The 20,778-nt window shown below is 35.6% G+C and overlaps 1 protein-coding gene across 29 annotated transcripts in view; it reads left to right on the top strand.

Annotated features, from left to right (window-relative positions):
* RBFOX1 (RNA binding fox-1 homolog 1) overlaps positions 1–20,778 on the top strand; it is a 1,689,737-nt gene that overhangs the window by 1,467,189 nt on the left and 201,770 nt on the right. Inside the window, exon 1 of one of the 29 annotated variants that reach the window (XM_031952000.1) lies at positions 5,490–6,131. The exons of the other annotated variants lie outside the window; for them this stretch is intronic. The gene's annotated coding sequence lies outside the window, so the exon portion shown is untranslated. Of the gene's footprint in view, positions 1–5,489; positions 6,132–20,778 lie in introns of those variants that run through there. 29 annotated transcript variants of the gene reach the window in all.

The raw sequence follows: 20,778 nt of genomic DNA, 5'->3' as shown, positions 1-20,778 counted from the left end.
TGAAAATGTTTTTGAGGCGCCAAGGTTATCTGAACTACATGGTGTGGTCTGACATTTTCATAGCCTTGATCCTTAGTCCTCATCAATGGCATCTAACCCCACCTCCCCCAGCTTAGGAAATGAAAGGAAAATTTCAAAATATATATCTCTTTGGATTTAGGCTCACATTACCCTTTGCAAACCCATAGTGTTTAAGGAAGTAGTCCTTTAATAAAGGGTTGAAGGCATTTGTATTTACCACAGTGTATGATGCAGTATGACATGATCCCCATAGCACTTTTATATTCATCAGTCTTTTGGATTGCCTCCTATGTGCCAGCAATCAGTCAGTCAGCAAACATTCATTGAGGTCTTTGTACTAGGGCTGGTAGAATATCAATTGCTTGGGGATATTATGCTTTTATCTTTGTAGCCTCAGTATCTTACACAGAGTAGCCACAATATAGTTGTGTTGAATTGAATTGAACTGAAGGCAATGACACTAAGATTATACAAGGAATATGTGACAGTACCTGGAAATCTGGGTGAGAGAGTAAAATTCATAAAAACTTTGCCTTTAATGTTTTGTGGGGCTTAAGTATTAGAAAATATTATACAATTTACAGGAAGGGAGCATCACTGTTGGTTGAGATGGCCAAGAAAAGCTTCACAAACTAGGAAAGATTTAAGTAGGATCTTCCAATATTCATGTCGGTTGTGTAATTGCTAAATTGATGTTCAAGGAGAGGTGAAAGTCACAAAAGAACACAACTTCCTAATTTAGTCAGTTCGTGTCCATTGTTAACAATACTTATTTTATTTCTGAATATTCTTTGTTTAATATCAGGGAGAAGCCTTACAGCAACTTTTACCTTAACCTGTGCATTAATGATTTGATTCTACTTTGTTACTATTTCCTTCGGTGTCATTTTCTGACAGGAAAAAGTGATGAATAGGATGATCTGACTGTCTGACAGCATGATGGTATATAATGATGGCATCATATGGAAAGAAAAAGGACTCTAGCCTCTTTGTTTCCAGACCTGTGGTTGCATAGGATATAGAAGGCAGTGTGTTACTGTGAAAGAAATGCTGATTTCGAGTTCAAATCCTGGTTTTGCCCTTAATACCTATGTGGTCTCTATTTCCTTCTAGATATAATAAAGGAGTTGAATTAAATGACCTCTAGGGTTCAGCTCTAAACTGTCATCTTGTGGTCCTGTGATGATTAGACAGTCTTAGTATGTGGGAGGTAATGAACCCATTTGCCTACAAAATGTGGCTCTTACCCTTGCCTGAAAGTACACCTGTATGACAAAGAAGAACAGCTGAGGGGTCATGATGTACCCACATACTGAACTCTGCATCTTGTTTTATGACTTCTTGCTGTATTAGTAACAATAATAATTAAGGTAGACAGAGCACTGGACCTTGAGTTAGAAAGGTCCATATTTAAATATTCTTTTAGCCATTTACAAGCTATGTGACCCTAGGCAGTCATTTAACCACTGTTTGCCTCAGTTTCCTAATATGTAAAATGAGATTAATAATAGCATCTTAAGTTATTGTAAGGATCAATGAGATCATATTTGAAAAACACCATTGCAAACTATATAAATGCAATTATCGTCATTGTTATTGTTGCTGCTGTTAGTATATCACTTTATGCTTTTAAAGTACTATTTTATACTTGAGTTTTGTAGGAGTCCTGGGTCCCTCATGAGGAAACCAAAGCTCAGAAAATATGAAATGTTTCTAAAATCACACAATTCAATTCAAGTCAACTGAACAATTTATAATTAATAGTTTTCTATGTGAAAAACTCTGTACTGAGTGCTGTGGGGAGGTAAGAAATATTGATTAGATATAGTTCCTATGCCTTTACAGAACTCTACAGAACACAGATGAAAAACTGACTTACACACAATGGCCATAATTCAGAATGTTATTAGGACAATGGTCCATAGCCCATAAGTAACAGAACCAGGACTAATGTGCTGGTCTTCTCATTCCAGACTCGGTTTTCTTTGTAATGCACCACACTGCTTTTGAATGTGGAATGACTTTTCAAGTGAAGGTTGAGTAAATTTCCATTGTGCCAAGCTATTTTCTACTTATGGACAACAACAACATGAACAATGATATATTTTTTTTAGAACTTCAGAAGAGAGTACTAAAAGCCTAAATTTCCTTTGTAAAAGATTTCCGAAACTAATTTGTTCACAGAACACTTTGGATTTTGATAAGGGTTAATGGAACTGATAAATTATGGCTCCAGAATAAGGCAGCCCCAGGATAATGGGGAGTCAGGACTTTTGGGAAGAAAAGAAAAGAAACTAAGTTTATTTCTATCCTGAAAAAAAAAAAAGCCGTACAAAACAAACATTTTGATACATATATTATTTATTAATTGAGAGGCAGTGTGGCTTAGTGGATACAAAAGGGGACTCAGAACTAGAAAGAGATGGGGCCAAGTCTTATTCTCTGACTATGTGGCGCAAGTCATTTAACCTTTCTGTATTCTGGGCTATTCTCCAAGAATATAAGTTGCAGAGAATTTGCTGGTCTGCATTGTTAGAGGGAGTTTGCTCTCCTAGGATTTCCTCAAACCAGTGAATCACAGGTCTATTCCCTATGCCCACATAATTTAATAACACAGAGAGAAAACATTATTGGTATTAAAACCTTGCCATAGACTCTCCATTTATATTTTGTGAAATACCAGAAATTTGTGGAAAACAGTTTGGGTGATGCTATTATGTTAGAATTCTTCATGTCAAATGTATTAATGGTCATAACAATATTTAATGACTTCAGGTCCAAAAAAAGTGCTTGTATGTAACAGGAAAGAAGAATTAGCAAATTATTACATTATATTTTATTTTTTTATTTCATCTCATCTCTCACACTGATGAATTTTCTTTTCAGTCATGTCCAACTCTCTGTGACCCCATTTGGAATTTTCTTGGTAGAGAAAACCACTGAAGTGGTTTGCTATTTTCTTCTCAAACTCATTTTATTGATGAAGAATTGAGACAAATGGGGTGAAATGACTTGTCCAAAGTCACATGCTATGTATCTGAGACCAGATTTGAACTCATGAAGATGGATCTTCCATAAACCTGGCACTTATATCCAGGTCTATATGCTATATTTTAGGAATGGCATTGACAAGTTTGATAAGAGTCTAGAGGAAAGTGTCCAAGATGATGAGATGATAGCAATCCCTTGCTATACAGGAACTGGTTAAAGGAAGTAGGGCTGTTTAGCCTATAAAATAGAAGCTATGGAGTGGGGGGTCAGGTCAAACATGTGTTTTAAGTATTTGAAAAACTACTTAAAAGAAGCAGGGATTAGATGTTTTGCTTGGCCCTAGAAGGTAGGAACTAAAATGGTCAAGCCTGCAGAAGCTTATTGAAGGCTCTGGATAAGGAAAAGACGTGTCCCAAAGTACAGTAGACTGTCTTGGGAAGTAGAGAAATCGCCTCTCATTGGAATTTTTCAAGGGAAAATTGCATAATCATTTGTCAGGGATATTCTAGAGAAAATTCTAACATAGGGATGGGATAGGCTAGATGATCTCCATGAGGTCCTTGACTTCTTACTCTCTGGGACTGTGTAATTATTCTGGTCAAACAAATGACTTAGCTTAGAATTCAAGGCCTTTTGCTGGGCCTACTTTCCTATCTTTTAAGTCTTATTTCACAACATCCCTTTTCATGTGTGCCAGGCTTTAGTTAAAATGGAGTACTTGCCATACTATAATGTCCCCCCAGAGTTTTCTGTTACATACTTTTGCCTTCAGTGTACTCCCCACCCTGTCTTTGCCTTTCAAAAATCCTATATATCCTTCATTCTGATCCCTCCAGTCAGAGCTGAACTTTTCCTCTTTTCAAAATCTTATAGTATTATGTACATCCTTTATGTTCTCCTTCTGGTCTATTTTGTACCCTAATTCTTATTTTCTCTAACTAAATTGTAGGTTTCATGGACAGGACCAGTTAGTGTGGTAGGGTAAATGCTCTAAATGGCTTTTGAATGAATGAAAGGTAATAATTTCTTTTCTTTTAAATGAAATGCTCAGTCATATTTAAAGGTGTTAGTGCCCTTGAGTAAATTAAATGTTATTTGATTTTCAATAAGTGTATTTGAATCTCACATCCCTTGTTCTTTACCACAAATATTCATGCTCAATCAGTACTTTTTAATACTGACCCCAATAGCAAATGGATCCCCTATAAACTAACTAATCAAAAACATCAAATAAACTAACTAATCTTATCTTTCACAATAGAAACATCAATAGAACTTTCATTTGTTATTTTGCTTATTGTATTTACTTGCCATGGATACTAATTAGTGTTCATTGTTCAGCTGGTGTATGTATTAACTGCCTTAATGTGGTTTTAACCATGTTATTCTTTGTAAATTATAGCTAGAGCAAGTGACTACATCAGTTACCTTAATCAAGAGAAAACAAGTGTCAACATTTTAAGTTTTATAACCTTTGTTTACTTTTGTTTGTCCATTTTGGAAGAAATTTTCCAATCTTGAGAGTTCCTTTAATTTTATGATTTTTTCTTACCTCACTGAAGTTTCCATCAGAATCCATGAAGTTATTAAATCTTTCCCATCTATGGCTAGTATTCCACATGAGACTAAATTATGATGTTTGGGGAAAGAAACAAGTGAAATAAAAATGTAAAGCAGGACAACAAGTGAATAGTAGTCATTTAGTCAGATCCTATCATTTTACAATTAGGAAGGTTAGACCCAGAGAAGTTGTGATTTATTCAAGGTCACACAAATGTTAAGTATGAAGTGAGGATAGAATTTGAACTCAGGTCTTCTGATTCAAAATCCAAAAATCTTTCTACTGTACAGAATTGCCTTTCATAGGCATTCAGATCTAAAAACAGTCTTTACTATTATAAGTCATATATATATATATATATAAAACCATAATTATACATTCAAAAAAAACTTCATGTAAAAGTATTTTAAGGATGATAATTTTTCCTGAATCCTTCTCTAAGCATGAAATTCTTTATATTTCAGTACTCTTAATATGTTCATCCCTCCAGCCTTTATGTATTATAATATTTCATCAATTATATCTGATAAATCCAGGTGTGGATAATATTTCTTATATGACATCCATTATCTCTGAATTCATCTGTTTGGGAAACTCTTATTGACACATGGAGCAATTTAATGCATATTTTAGTAAATTACATTTATGAGGTTTTGTAGTTGAAAAATAAAGGATCATCTGATGGCAAATTTTCTCAGAATAAGCCTTTTTAAACTTGCTAAGCCGGCTCTCAATATAGTGGACATACAAGAATCCACTAGGACCTGTGCACCACTGGCAGGAGCCGTGAATATCTTGAGCCACTTGCCTACCACAGTGAGGCATCAGGATAAGGATGGGGATTGAAATTGTAATTTCATGATTCTAGAGAACCAATGTAAATTGACCCATCCTCATCGTGTTAATCTTTAGAGTTTTCTAGAGCACTGAAAGGCTAAATGATTGCCCAGAGTTAAATCTTTATCAGAAGCACGACTTGAACTCGGGACTTCTGTGTTCCTATGCCAGCTCTACTCAGGGGGCCACACTGCTTCTATCTATTATCTGTTCATTGTATCTTTAGTCCTCTTTCTGTGTTCTCTATCTATCGGTCTGAGCGCCAGGCACTGGGTCATTTCAAATCAGACCAGATAATTCCAGATGTAAATAGATGCTCAGAGTAAAGAGGAGACGGGAAGACAAGAAGGAAAAAGGAAAGAGAGAAAAAGAAACCCTTATGTGAGACAGCCTGCCCAGCTGTGTGCCACCTCGGAGGTCAGACAAATCCCTTTGTGGCTCGCTTTTTGAACGGGAGCCTCAACTTTTGCCTCATGGGAGGTGGTTTCCCCTTCCACATCGAGAGCTGGGCTTTTCCATCTCGTGCTCCTAAACCCGGGATTCTTCAGCTCTCTCTGTTTCCCTGGCTACTGTTGATTGCACCTCCTCGTTGAGGGAAGGCGGCTCCTTCCTGCTCGGCTGGAAGTGCTCGTGATGTTATCTGATGCTTCAGGGGAACTGCACAGTGCTGAAGTCAGGTCACTTGGCAGGCGAGGGATGGAGGGGATTGCTCTCCTGAGAGGTTTGGCTGAAAATGTAAATGTCTGTGATGTTCAGGGCTGTGGGTCTCTTTCCGTTCATGATTTGGGAGCGTAAAGACATGGGGAGTTCTTTTATTTTCTCCCCTTTGTGAAGAGCTTTGTCATTCACCTCTAAGATAAGTTAACAGGCTTGTTAAATCTGAGCCCTGCCTGTGTAGCTACATTTAAAAATAGCTTTGCTGGAAAGGCAGCGGCATGCCCGTGGTTCGGAGTAAAAGGTTGGAGCTTAATGAAGGCCATTTAATGTGTTATTCCAAATCTAAGAAAAAGCAGATCTTTATTACAAACATACCTATAATTTCTGTTAGGGGAATCCCACCATTTTTAATGGATATTTTTTTTTCATACTCTTTTCTAATTAACTCCAGTGCTGAGATTACAGGGAGCTGGCCTTCAGAGCTGAGCTTTGCAGTGGTAATAAGCACTTGAGGTGATGCTTAATTAAACTAGAGTTGTGATAGGAAAGAGACCTATGCGGGGCTGAAGTGCTAATCCTTTTGCCTTGCTCCAGTGTCCCTGTGTGATTGTGATTGATGAGCTGATTCTATCTTACATCTTCATTTGCATCGTGTGTTAATACCCACAGGCAGAGGTGTTGTGTAGTACCAGATGAGAGCTCACTGCTAATACAGTCTAATGTGGTAATGGGATGGGGGAAGGGTAAGCCGCTTCTCTCGGCTCTTCAACTGAAACGGTGATTCTGTAGTCCGGGAAGAATGATCGTGGGGAGCCTTTTTCTGGAAAGATTGTTATTATTTTCATGTATTAAAAGTTGAACGTCTTCTTCCAAATGTGTGTTTTCCCACTGCCCACTCTGTTCTCTCCTTTTTTTTTTTTATTTTTTTTTTTTTTTTATTTGTCTCCCAGTCATAGTTTGTAGGACGTTTCTGCCATGTGGCAAGGCTGCCGGCTTCCTATTACTGGAGGCTGCCGAGCTTTCTCTGGTTCTCTGAGCCAAAATAAATTGGCAGAGGACTCCAATTTGGCTTTGTTCCCCCTTCCTTAAAGACAGATGCTTTCCTAATTATCAAGCAAAGAATGACACTTTGTCTCACCAAGAGCTCAAACTTTTATAATAGCCCAGCAGTGTATGATCTTGGACCAGCTGGCTCAGAGGTGGGATTTTGAGTACTGTGAGCACTGTGTCCCTTAGCACAATGGGTTATGGAGTCATTATTGCAACTTCCAGGTGAACCTTAGCTAAAGATTGGACCAACATGCTAGTCTCACCACGTGCAGTTCAAACTCCTCCAGCCAGCTACATTTCCCCCTTAATTGGAAGGGAACAAACGGGAGTAGATTGCACCTGCACTAGATTATTATCTGTCAGTGAGAAGAAAATGAAACAAAACAAAAACTATTTCAAATCCAAATGGAAGTTGGGAGCTTGCTTATTTTTGACAAGCCATAACTTTGGCTTGGCGACTTCTGTTCTTTGTGAAAGAACTGTCAGCAAGAAAATATGTTTTGAGTAGGCTCCCGTCTCCAAGATTGGGTATTTCAAGTGCTAAATGTCTAGTTAGTCGACAAGTAATTTATTAAGTCCTGATGGGCCAGGGAATGTGCTAAGAATTGATGATAATAAAGAAAAACAAAACCACAGGTCTTGCCTTCAGGGAGCTCCCATTCTAATAGAATAAACAATATATAAACAACTATATGTAAACAACGAAAATGGGAGGTAATCTTAGAGAGAAGGCATTAATGGGGTGATGTCTGAGAGGGAGGGAAGAGGAGGAAAAAGTTGGACTAGGAAGTGATTATGAATAGATACTTTTTTTTTTTTTTCAGGAAATGAGATTTGAGCCAAGACTTTAAGACCAGGGAAGCCAGGGAGGTGAGGTGAGAAAACATCATTCTAGAAATGGATGTCAGACAGTGAAAAGACAAGAGTTAGTGGTTGAATGTCCTATGTGAAGAACAGCAAGGAAGCCAGTGTCACTGAACTGTATAGAAGGGAATAAGATGTAAGAAGACTTAAAAAAAAAATAGGAAGAGGTCAGATTGTGAATATCTAAAGTAGGCTTTTTTTCCATCTTTTAAAAAAATTTCTATGAATAAGTATTTTTACATGGGTTTGGGTTAGCCTTAAAGATAGTGCCCCTATAACATCTGAGGAAAAAAGGAAGAGCAAAAGATATATTTAACTATCTTCATTCCCCATGTAAGCAACTCTTGTTTACATTTCAAGTTTTCATTATTCTTGCAGCATGAAAAATCTTAACTAATATACTTTACACCCACTTTAAAGAAACTAATATAATCAAAAGCTAATTTAGGAAAGCTCTATGGTCATTTTTCAGGGCATAATGTGATATCCACACACTCCTGTAATATTAGTCTGCAAATATGAAATTGAACTACCTTTTTTTTTTTTTTTAAATGGTTTTTAGGATTTGAGAATCTTATCTAGGAAAAAAATCCAATGCTCTCATTGGCCAGATAGGCCATCACTAGTATTGCTATGAAAAATCCAAATAAATGTCCTAATGTTTTGTGGCACACACTTTCTATCTGATATGATATAGTTTCAGTATACCTGATAATCTAAAATCCAGTCCTTAAATTTGAATTAAAAACCAGGAATTTTTTAAAATAAATTTTTTTTACTATAGTCTATTGTTTTAATATGATAATCATATTAGAATTTAGGAATTCATTAAGAAAAATGGAGATCTGATCCAGCTATTTGACAGATCTAGGCAGACTGGATTAGATGACCATGAATGAGGTTGAGAACCCTTCTAATTTACTTGCCTTCTTATCAAATGCACAGATAGGAGAACTCCTTAACTTTAGAAAGTGTCAATGATTGGTCCAGAGGGCAGGGCATGAACATGAATCTTTGACTAAATAGGCTCTAACATAATCTACTGAAGTCATAATTTGCTTAGAATTTTGAATGAGTCCTATAGTGTTCTTCTGTACTTAAGCTTAGGATATTGCCTAAAATAATTTAGTTAAGGATAACTAAAAGTTTACGATGTTGCCTAGATAATGCCAGAGTGATGAGTCTCTGTTTTAATTTAATTTTAAAGAAAAAATCATAATTTTGGTAAACTATTCTACAAAGTTCTACTTTCTATCTTGTTCATATCTTTCATTGCTTAGTGTAATAAGATTTTTTTCTTTGTTTAGTAGTAGGTCAATATGTGCAAAAACCTGTTACATACTTGAAGATTGTGTTTGTCTCTTTATCAAACTTTCATCAGTTTAAAGACATTTAATTCCTTTTAGCCTTTTCTTTCCCAAGGTCAAATTTCCATTCTTTGAATCATTTTCATTAACCAACTCTGAACTTTCTCTACCTACATCACCAACAAGATCCCATTTGTTCAAACTTTGTCAGAACAGATCTTCATGACAATTCCAAGGAATCACCTCTCCATACTACATCTTAACAGGAAAATTTCTCTACTGACCTGCCTTTAGCTTGTGGTACAATGTAGTAATCTTCATTGCAGTGCAGGAAAAATCCTCCACAGATTCTCTAGTATACGACTTTTCCTCAGTGGGAATCTTCATTATAGTATCCCTGAGTCCTTATTGACCTTGCAACCTCCTGATTTGTTTTGCTCCTATTTCTAATTTTTAACAGAATCCCATTCGTATTTTATTGCTTTTCAAATATTTAAGAGGGATTTTGGCATGGATTCCACTTTCCTGAGGCAACTTGATGATGTAATGTGTACTGGACTCAAGTCAGGAAGAAAATCCTAGTTCAAATCCTGGCTCAGGCAATTACTAATTCTGTGTAGCCAAGCCTCTTAACTTCTTGTGCCTCTGTGACCTATAAGGTTTCTTCCAGTCCTAAATCTATGAGCTTTTCCACGATTGGCTGACTATTCTTCTATATTTGGTAATTATCCCATCATTCATGTGCATATCTCTCCTATTTTTCTTGACATTCAGAAATAATGCCTATGTTACTTGGCTGGCCCAGGAAAAATGCCAACAATATTCAAGCATTTCTTCTTTTTCTTTCTTTGACTTTGCACTCTATGGAAATCATATGCTCACTGAAAAAAGATACTTTTGTTATCTCTACATAAATAGCAAGATATTTTCATATAGAACTAAGTCAACCTGTAGTTTTGACCTTAAATCAAGGCCCTCAGAAAACAAACTGACAAGAAATGAGAATTCATGATTTATATTGGCAAAATAGTACTCATTCCATTATTACCATTTAGGGCCATTTTCTTATGTTAGGGGAAGTTACAAATGAAAAATTTCTAGTTAGAGAATTGCATGTAGTGGGGGAATATCCCTACGTGCACCTAGCCTAAAGGTTCTTCCTAAACTAGCAATGGGTTGATATAAAGGGAGAATTATCTAGACATTTGATCAATGGTAAAGTCACTTCCTCCCTCTAAAATTTGTTTTGCAAATCTGTAAAGTTAGGGATTAAACTGATCACTCTAGTTCCTTCTAGATTTAACAGCCTAGTGAGTTCTGTGTTTTGAGGAAGTCATCCAGGTAATTTATCTTCTATATAATTGCTCTTGGGAATTGCTGTCAATGTAGGAACGGTAAGCAGTGATTTCTAAGGCAGATAGGTGGTATAGTGGTTAAGAATACCCAGTCTAAAGTCGAGAAGACTTATCATTCTGAGCTCATATCTGGCCTTTGACACTTACTAGCTGTGAGATCCTAGACAAATCAATTATGTCTGTTTGTCTTAGTTTCCTTATCTGAGCTAGAGAAAGAAATGGCAAACCACCCTACTATCTTTGCCAAGAACAACCCAAATGGGGTCATGAAGAGTTTTACAAAACTGACACAACCTAATAACAACAAAGCAGCAATTTCTATGGCATAATTTAAAAGGGTGCTGGGGAAGAATCGTAGGACCATAGATAAAAATTTGGAAGGGACTTAGAGCCATCTAGTCCAAATTTCTAATTTTAGAGATTAAAAAAAAACCCTGAGGCTGAAATAATATAATTGACTTGTCCAAAATCACATTAGCAGTCTGTGTACTTCAGGGTAGAGATGATGCTTTTAGCTTTTTTTTTTTTTTTTTTGTATTCCCAGAAATCAGTATATCATCTGTCACATATTATTTGCTTAATAAATATTTATTGATTGACTATGTATTCCTATTCCCCATGCCTTATTTATTTGTGCTTTCAAAGATGCTTAATAATTATTTAATTAGAATTAGGATTTGAAACTAAGTTCTCTGACTCCAGAGCTGAAATGCTTTTTTTTCTATTGCACCATGCTGCATTTCTTATCTGTGAAGTAAATGTGTAACTAAAAATTGTCTAAAAGTCACTTAGATCTCAAACTATAGTAAAAAAAAAAGCTAATTAAAATATTCAGAAATGGCCTTGGTGGTAATAAACACGTCAAATCCGATATATGTATATATATTTATACAGTTATCTTGCTGCATGAGGAAAATCAGATTTAGGGGGAAAAAAAGAAAAAACCTGAGAAGGAAAACAAAAATGCAAGCAAACAATAACAGAAAGAGTAGAAATGCTATGTTGTGGTCCACACTCATTTCCCATAGTTCTCTCTCTGTGTGTAGCTGATTCTTTTCTTTACTGAACAATTGGAATTGGTCTGAATCATCCCATTGTTGAAGAGAGCCACATCCAACAGAGCTGATCATTGTATAATCTTCTTGTTGTCGTTTATAATGATCTTCTGGTCCTGCTCATTTCACTCATCATCAGTTCATGGAAGTCTCCAGGCCTTTCTGAAATCATCCTGCTGGTCATTTCTTACCAAACAATAATATTCCATAACATTTATATACCATAGTTTATTCAGCCATTCTTCAATTGATGGGCATCCATTCAGTTTCTGGCCACTACAAAGAGGGTTGCCACAAACATTTTGGACATACGGGTCCCTTTCCCTTCTTCTTTTTTTTGTTTGTTTGTTTTTGTTTTTGTTTTTTTCCTTTCTCTTCTTTAATATCTCTTTGGTATATAAGTCCAATAGTAGCACTGCTGGATCAAAGGGTATGTACAGTTTGGTAACTTTTTGAGCATAGTTCCAAATTGCTCTCCACAATGGTTGGATTTGTTCACAATTCACCAACAACGTATCAGTGTCTAAATGGGAATTAATGAGAAGAAAAGGCACTAGTATGGGGCATGAAAATAAGGTAAAGTCTCTTACAGAAGGTGGTATTTGAGCTGAATCTTAATTGAGGAGGAGGCAGCCAGGATGCAGAGTTGAGAAAGAAGAGCCTTCTCGAATTTAAAGATAGAGTACTGTGTTTGGGAAATAGAAAAGAAAAAAAAAAAAAAAAAAAAAAAAGAAGGATTCAGTGTCACAGGATTATAGAGTAAAAATAAGGAATTAAAATGTAAAAAGACTGCAAAGATGGAAAGGATCTAGTTCATAACATTCTTTAAAAGCCAAATGGTAAATTTCATATCTGAGCCTTCCAGGAACAAAAAGTCACTGAAGTTTATTGAGTAGGGAGGCAATATGGTGAGAATAGTACTTTATGAAGATCACTTTGGCAGCTGAGTGAAGGACATATTGAAGTAGGGAGAGACCTGAGACAAGTAGATCAACAAAAGCCCATATTGCACTAGTCCAGGTGTGAGATGGATATACCACTTGCCTTCAAGATGCTTATGGATTAGTAGGAAGGAGTCCATTCTATCTAAAATGAGTCATTTATATCAAACTCTCCTGTTCCCAAAGGTGGTAAATGAGGCTAAAATAGCAAATGACAAATTAGCACAGTGATGGAATATATGATGGCAAAATGCCTCATCCACCAAAGGATAATTCATATGTTCTAATTTTCTTCTCACCTTCAGAGTGAAATCTTTGACATCATTTGCAAATGAATATTATGCCAGTAAAAGAAATGCAGTGAACAAAGTGAAAACCCATATTATCTCTCCTCAAAGTAGGGAGATCACAGGTAGAAAATCTCTATTTGTGTTTTTTTTTTTTTTTTTTTTTTTTTTTTTTTTTTTTTTAATTTGCCAGTGAGGAAAAGTCTTGCTTATTTCTCTAGCCTACCGTGAGTTGGTGGGTGGGATGAGTCAAACTCTCTCTCCCTAATCCCACTGATCTTGTTGTTTTCTTGTAGGCTACATTTGAAAGATTTCCCCCACCTTCCCTGAAATTTAATGATTCCCTTCCCCCATAGACATTGTCTTCCCAACGATTTTGTTTTTGTTTTTGTTTTTTTCTCCTTAACACAAGGATAAAGGCATTATCTGTAAGGTGAAGTCCTACCTTTTAACTGTTTCCTAGATCCCTATAGATGTTCTCATTGTAAAAGTTCTTAAGGGCAAGGTCAATGTTTTCTATTTTCTATTTTCAAAAATTCTGCAGCCTACTACAGTGACTAATACAGCAGATATAATATTGAATTGAATTTCTAGCTAAATATGGTGTCTTGATCCTCATGTACTAGCAAAGAGAACTAGGAGCACCTTCAGAAAAGATATTTAAAAACATTTACCCTGTTTTCCCTTACCTCACACCTTATCCAGCTATGTAAACACTACTAGAAAAACAGAGAGGCTTCCTAGTCACACAATGAATAAGCCAAACACTTTTTTTTTTTAACTTGTCTATGTAATACAGAAATGAAGAACACAGATCCATTTATTCTTGAAGACTTTTAAGCAGGTACAGGGTAGGCATAGGGTATCTGAAAAGTATCCAAAATAGGCATCCATAATTATCCAAAATAGACAAATAGCACTAAGTATAAATGAAAAATTGATTTAACAACTGAATGATTTCTAGAGCTTTAGTTTTTCCTGAGAGGTATGTTACTAACCTTTTTGTCTTCCTTTCCCCACATTCATTTTTGAAGATGGTTCTGACAGCGGTAGTGGTAAAGCAAAAATTTAACTTGGATTCATAATTGGGGCTGACTTCTCTCATCCTTTTCAAGTCGAAAGGAAGAGCCAAGTCATGGTTCTGAATCCTGTTCCAGGGTGACTCCAGGAATCATTAGGCTACATGCATCAGAGTGAATTTTGACTAATCAATTTTTGACCAACCACTATGTCACAGTGGACCTCCCATTGCTATTGTTATTGTTTTGTTATCATTCACGAATCAATAGGTTTTTAAAGTAGACCCTCCACTAATGAAGATCACAGCATTTTAACAACATGGTGGACTTTGAGAGTTGAGGTCAAAAAATTCATCACTATGTAGATTGATAGTATAGTAGGTACAGTATAGTATATATACTGTATACTATATAGTATCTGTAGGTGTGCATGGATATATATATATATATATATATATATATATATAGTGTTGAGTCTTTATACACTTTACACACTTAGCTCTGCTATTGGTGAGTTTCATATAGAAACTGTATTTAGCATAGCAGTACGTGCCAGAGTTTGTGCCATGCTGACATAGCTTTCATGAACACACAGTCAACTCTATGCTATGATTGTAGGATGATTTCAGTGGAAGATTAATGTTATATTCAGCCCAAATCTTCCTTACTGCCATGAGTTCTGTTCCCTGGGGCCAACAAGAGTAGGTCATATTTATTTTCCTCATGACAGTCCTTCAAATAATTGAAATCAGTCATCACCTCACACTCACTCTCTCACTCTTGCTCTGTTTTCTCTTCTTTTACCTAAATAGCCTTCATTCTTTAAACTGATCCTTATATTTAATTCTTTCAAGTTTGCTCACCTCCTTTAGCTGGGATTTAGCTAGTTAATGTGCCTTCTAAAATATGCTACCCAGAACAATATATAGTACTCAACAACAGCAGAATTCATTGAGGTTGTCATCTCCTGTGTTGGCTGCCATGTGTTCTGGACTCATAATGAGTTTGTAGTTCATTAAAACTCCTACATGGACTACTTCATAATCATGTCTTTTCAACATCTATATTTGATATTTTAACACCAGTATAGTATTTTTACATTTGAAACTTAAATTTAAAACTTTTTCTTGCTTGTTTTAATCCATCTTTTTAGAATGTTTTTGTGATGCCCAATTCTGTCATTCAGTATATTTGCTCTCCTCAGCTTTATTTTTTTTCTGTAGACATAAACATAAACACCTCAAAATTTTATCCAAAGCATTAATAAAAATCTTGAACCATATTTTCCATATATTACATACTTCATATTCTTAAGATTCTGGAGTGTCTTGTTAATATCTACTAGATTCACTTAACTTATGACATTTCCCCCAAATCATTACTATTGATAATATTTTTAAAAACCACTTAGAACATGTACATCTATCTCAGATACCATTGCAGTGAACTCTTATGTGACTGATAAGATTATTGTATTGCTTTGAAAACTGCTTGAAATACATCAGCTATTATCTGCAGCATGAAAATCTATAAGTTTTCATTGTAGTGGAATAGGAGAGCCTTGTTGAGTAAATGGGTCAGGGATACTAGAAAGAAAGAAATTATTTAATTTTTATTTTGCTCTATTTTCCATGCCAATCCAATTCAATCCAACAAGTATTTATTAAGCACTGATCATGTAAAAAGTACTAGGTAAATGCTAAAGATTCAACAACAAAACAAAAAAGTTGGATGTTCCCAAAGAGCACACTTTCTACTAGGTAGTGGGAAGATTGAATTGATTCTGTATCATTTTTTATTGATTCTATTTATAATTAACCAATTTTGTCTGTTAACTGCTTAAATTGTGGTTCTTTTTCTTAGAATTTAGTTTAGAAATTCAGCAGGCTTGTAATGAGTTAAATTTAGAAATTTGGTTCTCTTGCTAATCCCTATTCTATTCTTGCCTCAAGTAAATCTGCTATCCTTGGAGGATGTGGGTGGACACTGGGGAGTCTGGTCTGGTATCTTTACAATACCAAGCTATCTTTCAAGGATGTCTGGTTTGCTATCCAAAAAAGTCTGATCCATTATCTCTACTCTAACCTTGCAGGTAAACTCAAACAATGAACTTTTCTTAGTCATAGGAGGGAAGAACGGAGTTGTTGCTAGCCCTTCATTCCCACTTTATAGCTAATTATCTTGTCCTTTATATTTCAACCATGTAATCAATTATAACTTCTTCCTCATCTATGAAGTCCTCTTCTTTCTTCTATATCCCCAAAACTGTAAAAGGGAAGTTGTTTGCTCAAGGTCTTTTAGCTAATTGAGGCAGTCATTAGACCTATTCTATTGGAAGATTTGCTTCCAATCTTGCTAATAAACTGTTATCTTGCTCAGGGAATACTTGCTTCAGGTTTACTTTTACTGAATTTCACTCACAACTATAGGATATGACATGTAAGTATATAATAATTTAATGAGAAGGGGGTTTAAGCACCAATAAGGCAATTAGCAAAGGTTTCCTGTAGAAGATGCAACAAGCTACAGATTCTAAGAAGAGAGTAGATTCCAGGAATGAAGGATATCCAGTTCAAAGGAATGGTGAAGCAAGAAAGAATGCTGAAGTCAGAGAAGAATTTACACATCAATTTGTTTAAAACTTATAATGAAGAAAAAAATGCTATACAGTAAGCATGGAAAGGTAAATTTAGTCCAATAAAATTAGCCCTAAATGAGGTTTCCTCTTTCATGTTTTTTATTATTAGTTACCTTCTATTATAATTACATACCAGACATTATAAATTTTAAAATTATTTCAAGTTAAATAATGCTTAAATAGTATATGGGTGGTATGTCAAAGAAGGAAGAAAGGAAAAGAAAGTCAAAGAAAGAAAAAATAAGAAAGAAGGGCAAAAGAAATGAACAGAAGTAAGAGAAATGCCAATATGTGGAAGAAAAGTGTGTATGAGGGGTGATAAAATGGAACCAGATTGCAAAAGGGTTTAAATGCCAGTCTATTAAATGTTTGTATTTTGCCTTAGAAGCAATAGGGAGCCACAGAAGGTACTTGACTAAATGAGTGTCAAGTCTGGCTTGTGTTTCAGGAAAATTATTTTGGTGGCTATATGAAAGAAAGTTTGGAGTGGGGAAAGCTAGAAAGCCCAAAGTCTCATAATTTTGGCAATAAGTGGTAAGAACTTGAACTAGGAAGGGGACCACATGAGTGGAGATAATGTGACAGATGCTGTGGAGGTAGAAATGGCAAGATTTGACAACTTAATGAATATGCAGAGTGAAGAAAAACAAAAATTTGAGAATGACTCTAAGACTGTTGATTTAAATGACTGAAAGGATGTTAACACCCTCAAAGGAAATACAGAAATTTAAAAAAATAATTAAGGTAAAAAATAAAAAGTTCAGTATTGGTCATGCTGAGTTTGAGGTGTGTATAGATCATCCATTTGGAAGTGTCTAATAGACAATTGGTTATGGTGAACTGGAATTCAGATGAGACGATAAAGTTTACTATATCAGTGTGGGAACCATCTACATAGAGTTAATAGGTAGATCAATGACAGCTGCTGAAATCACTGAGAAAGTGTGTATAGCAAATGGCTACACTGATAGGAAGTAGGATACAGATATAGCAAAGGATGATTGGTTTTCATTCTCGAAGAGCACCAAAGTAACATCACTATGATAGTTGAGTTACAGTGTGTCTGACTGTGGCTGATCAGACCAATATGAGCTCAGGAGTGCTCTGCCACAGATCAAATGCAAATAGTCCTTATGAACATTTGGGGTGGACTCTCTAACTTTGCATATTTCATGTTTCTTCTGAACTAATTCAATTCTGTTTTGCTCATGGAACACAACACCTGATGAGGATATGCTATGCTGGGGGGTCTTGTGCCAGTGTCTCCCATGTCATACAATCAGTTCTAAAGTTCTTAAGAGAAACCTTGAAAGTGTCCTTGTATTGCTTTTTCTGACCACCTTTTGAGCACTTGCCCTGTGTGAATTCTCCATGAAATGGTCTTTTTGGTAAGTTAGGAAGTGGAATACATATATAGCAAAGGAGGATTAGAAAGGAAGATTTAGGGGCAGAGAATGACTGAGCTTTGGACTGGAAAAGATTGAACAAAAAGTACTTAAAAAGACATTGAATTCAAGATAAGTAAGGGAATAAATAAGAGAGCTCCATGTCACATGATTCTGACAAACTACATTCCAGGGTATTGAAAATGATGTTCAAATGTAATTGCTGTACAGAATGAAAGATGAATCACAGAATGGAAAGGGACAAATATTCTGGTATTCAAAAAGGAAAGAGAGTGGAATATGAAAACTACAGATCACTGAACTTGATATCAATTTCTAGTATATTTTTTAAATGATGATTAAGGAATATACAAAAAAAGAAAGACAACAAAACATCAAGGTAATACCAGACTGACTTCATTTTCTATATTTTTTATATTATTATTGGACTGTGATGTCATTAGATTTCTGTGGATATTACCTAGATTTTAGCAAAGCTGAAATGTCCTCCTTTCTAGCTATAGGAGAAGATGGAGAGTTGTGGACTAAACAATAATATATCACAGATTTAGAAAAAAATGTTTCTAAAGAAGTCTTTCAGTTTTTTCATTAGTAGTGCATTTTTTGACATTTTGAATCAGTGACTTGGTCAGAAAAATACTTGGAATTCTTATAAGATTCTCACCTGATACAAAATTGTGAGTTACAGCTAATGTAGGTGGGTGACAATAAAGATTTAAAAATATCTCAGTAGGCTAAAACTATGGACTGAATCTTAATAAGATGACATTGATTAGAGATAAATGTAAAGTCTTCTTGGGCTCAAAGAATCAGGTTCAAAAGTAGACTACTGAGGAAAGTGTGCTTTAATAAATGATCTAATTTAAAAAAAAAGTGTTTGGACTTTAATAGACTACAGATCAGTGTCTGTCAATGAAATGAGATGGCAGCCACAAAAAAAGGCATTATTATAGGATGGAGTTGAATGTTCCTCTGTTCTCTACCCTACTCTGACCATATCTGGAGTCTTGTGTTTAGTTCCACATGCCACATTTTGGAAGTATATTAAGACATCTATTGAAGGGTTACTTAGAATGCTGAAGGATCATAGCATCGTATATTATAAGAATCATTTGAAGGAAAAGGGAGTATTGAAAAGGGACAAAGCCTGGAAAGGGAAGATTTAGAGCATATGTGATAATTGCTTTAAAGGATTCAAAGGACTTTCATGCCTAAGAGAAATTAAAATTGGTGTCAGGATAACTATTTGGGGTATAAGCTTATTCATATGTTGGTTGGACATAGTCTCCCAAGTTCTTTCTTTTTGAAACACTTGATTCTGTGATTTGTGATGTCTAAAACTTTGTACTTGACAAAACAGAAAATTTTCCAGCAAACACTTCTGTGTCCTTCTGTTTCATTCTAGGAACATTCACCCTCCCACTAAGGAAGATCAGGCTAATCGGTAAACACTGAAAAGGATATAATCAGTAGAGAGGAATTGAGACCTTTGCTTATTTTCCAGAGAGTTATCACAACATGTTCTACCTGAAGCCAACTTTAGGGAATGGAGTTTCCCCTCCTGTTCCTCCTGTACCCCTAGACCCTTTAGGAAAGAAATATGGATTGAATTTCACTGTTGCACAAAAACCTCCATCCTTTCCCACTGCCTAAAGGGGAACATCCAAAGTCCTTAGCCTGACATTCAAGGCACTCCACAATCTGGACCCAATTACATTTCAAGCCTTATGCCCCATTACTTCCTTTCATAAACCCTCTGCACCAGATTACTTGGATTTACTCACCATGTCCTGTATGCTTTATACTTTCGCACCTTGTCATCTTTGTTCACATCTTTCCCCTGCATCCTTTATAATTCCTGACTATTCTCTAGCATCCAGTTTGACTATCACCTCCCTTCTGAAACTTGATTTAATCCTTGTAGGTCTATTCCATACTTCCACAGTCTTTTTAGATTCTGTAACATTTACTATCTGTACCCCATCATAAAATCTTTATGTGATGTCATTTACCTTTATACATATGTGACTTCTCTTCAAATATGTTTAAACTTCATGAGAGTGAGGACTATATGTTCTGTACTTTCTTACGTCTCCTGTTACAACTGCCCCAGTACCTGGCATTCAATAAGTATTTAGGTTATACTCACTCATTAATTGGCTTATTTATACCACCTATAGGTGGTAGGTGTATATCATAGTAGGTATACAACGTGAGTCTTGTTTTTCCCTCCCATAAATCATACTATTTTCCATGACAGTGAAATAGATACAGAAATTTCATTAGCTTTCAGACAGGACCCTCTGCATCATTCTTTTAGTTGATACCCAAATCCCATCCATAAAAAGAGGAAATTTTTTTCACTTCAAGAATCATCAAGGATTAACATAACAATTTTAAAGCAGAAAATTTCATAACACATGCAATAGAGAATTAAGAAGTTATCAACCAAATACTCTTCATGTTAAGCATATTAGTCTAATAATCTTAGATTTCAGCGATAGGCCCTAACATGTGCCTGTGATAACTAAATGGAACTCCACTTTCTCTGATTGAATCCAGCTAACAATTTTACGCAGCAAGATCTAATTTGAATGTCTGTTGCAGCTAATAGCTTCCTGCATATGGAGACATATTCAGACCTCTTTGTCTAACTCCACCCACAATGAATGCCTAACTCCGTAGTTTATTTCATCAGTGGGGAAAAACTGTCCAGTATAAATATTAGTCAGTTGATTTCACACAGTTAAAACAAGCTCTTAAAAGCATTTTACCTCTTAAAAATATCC

This window comes from Sarcophilus harrisii, chromosome 1, assembly GCF_902635505.1.
Source record: "Sarcophilus harrisii chromosome 1, mSarHar1.11, whole genome shotgun sequence".
NCBI classification, from domain to species: domain Eukaryota; kingdom Metazoa; phylum Chordata; class Mammalia; order Dasyuromorphia; family Dasyuridae; genus Sarcophilus; species Sarcophilus harrisii.
Note: the sequence above shows the minus strand (reverse complement) of the source record. Positions and strands in the feature narration are given on the sequence as shown.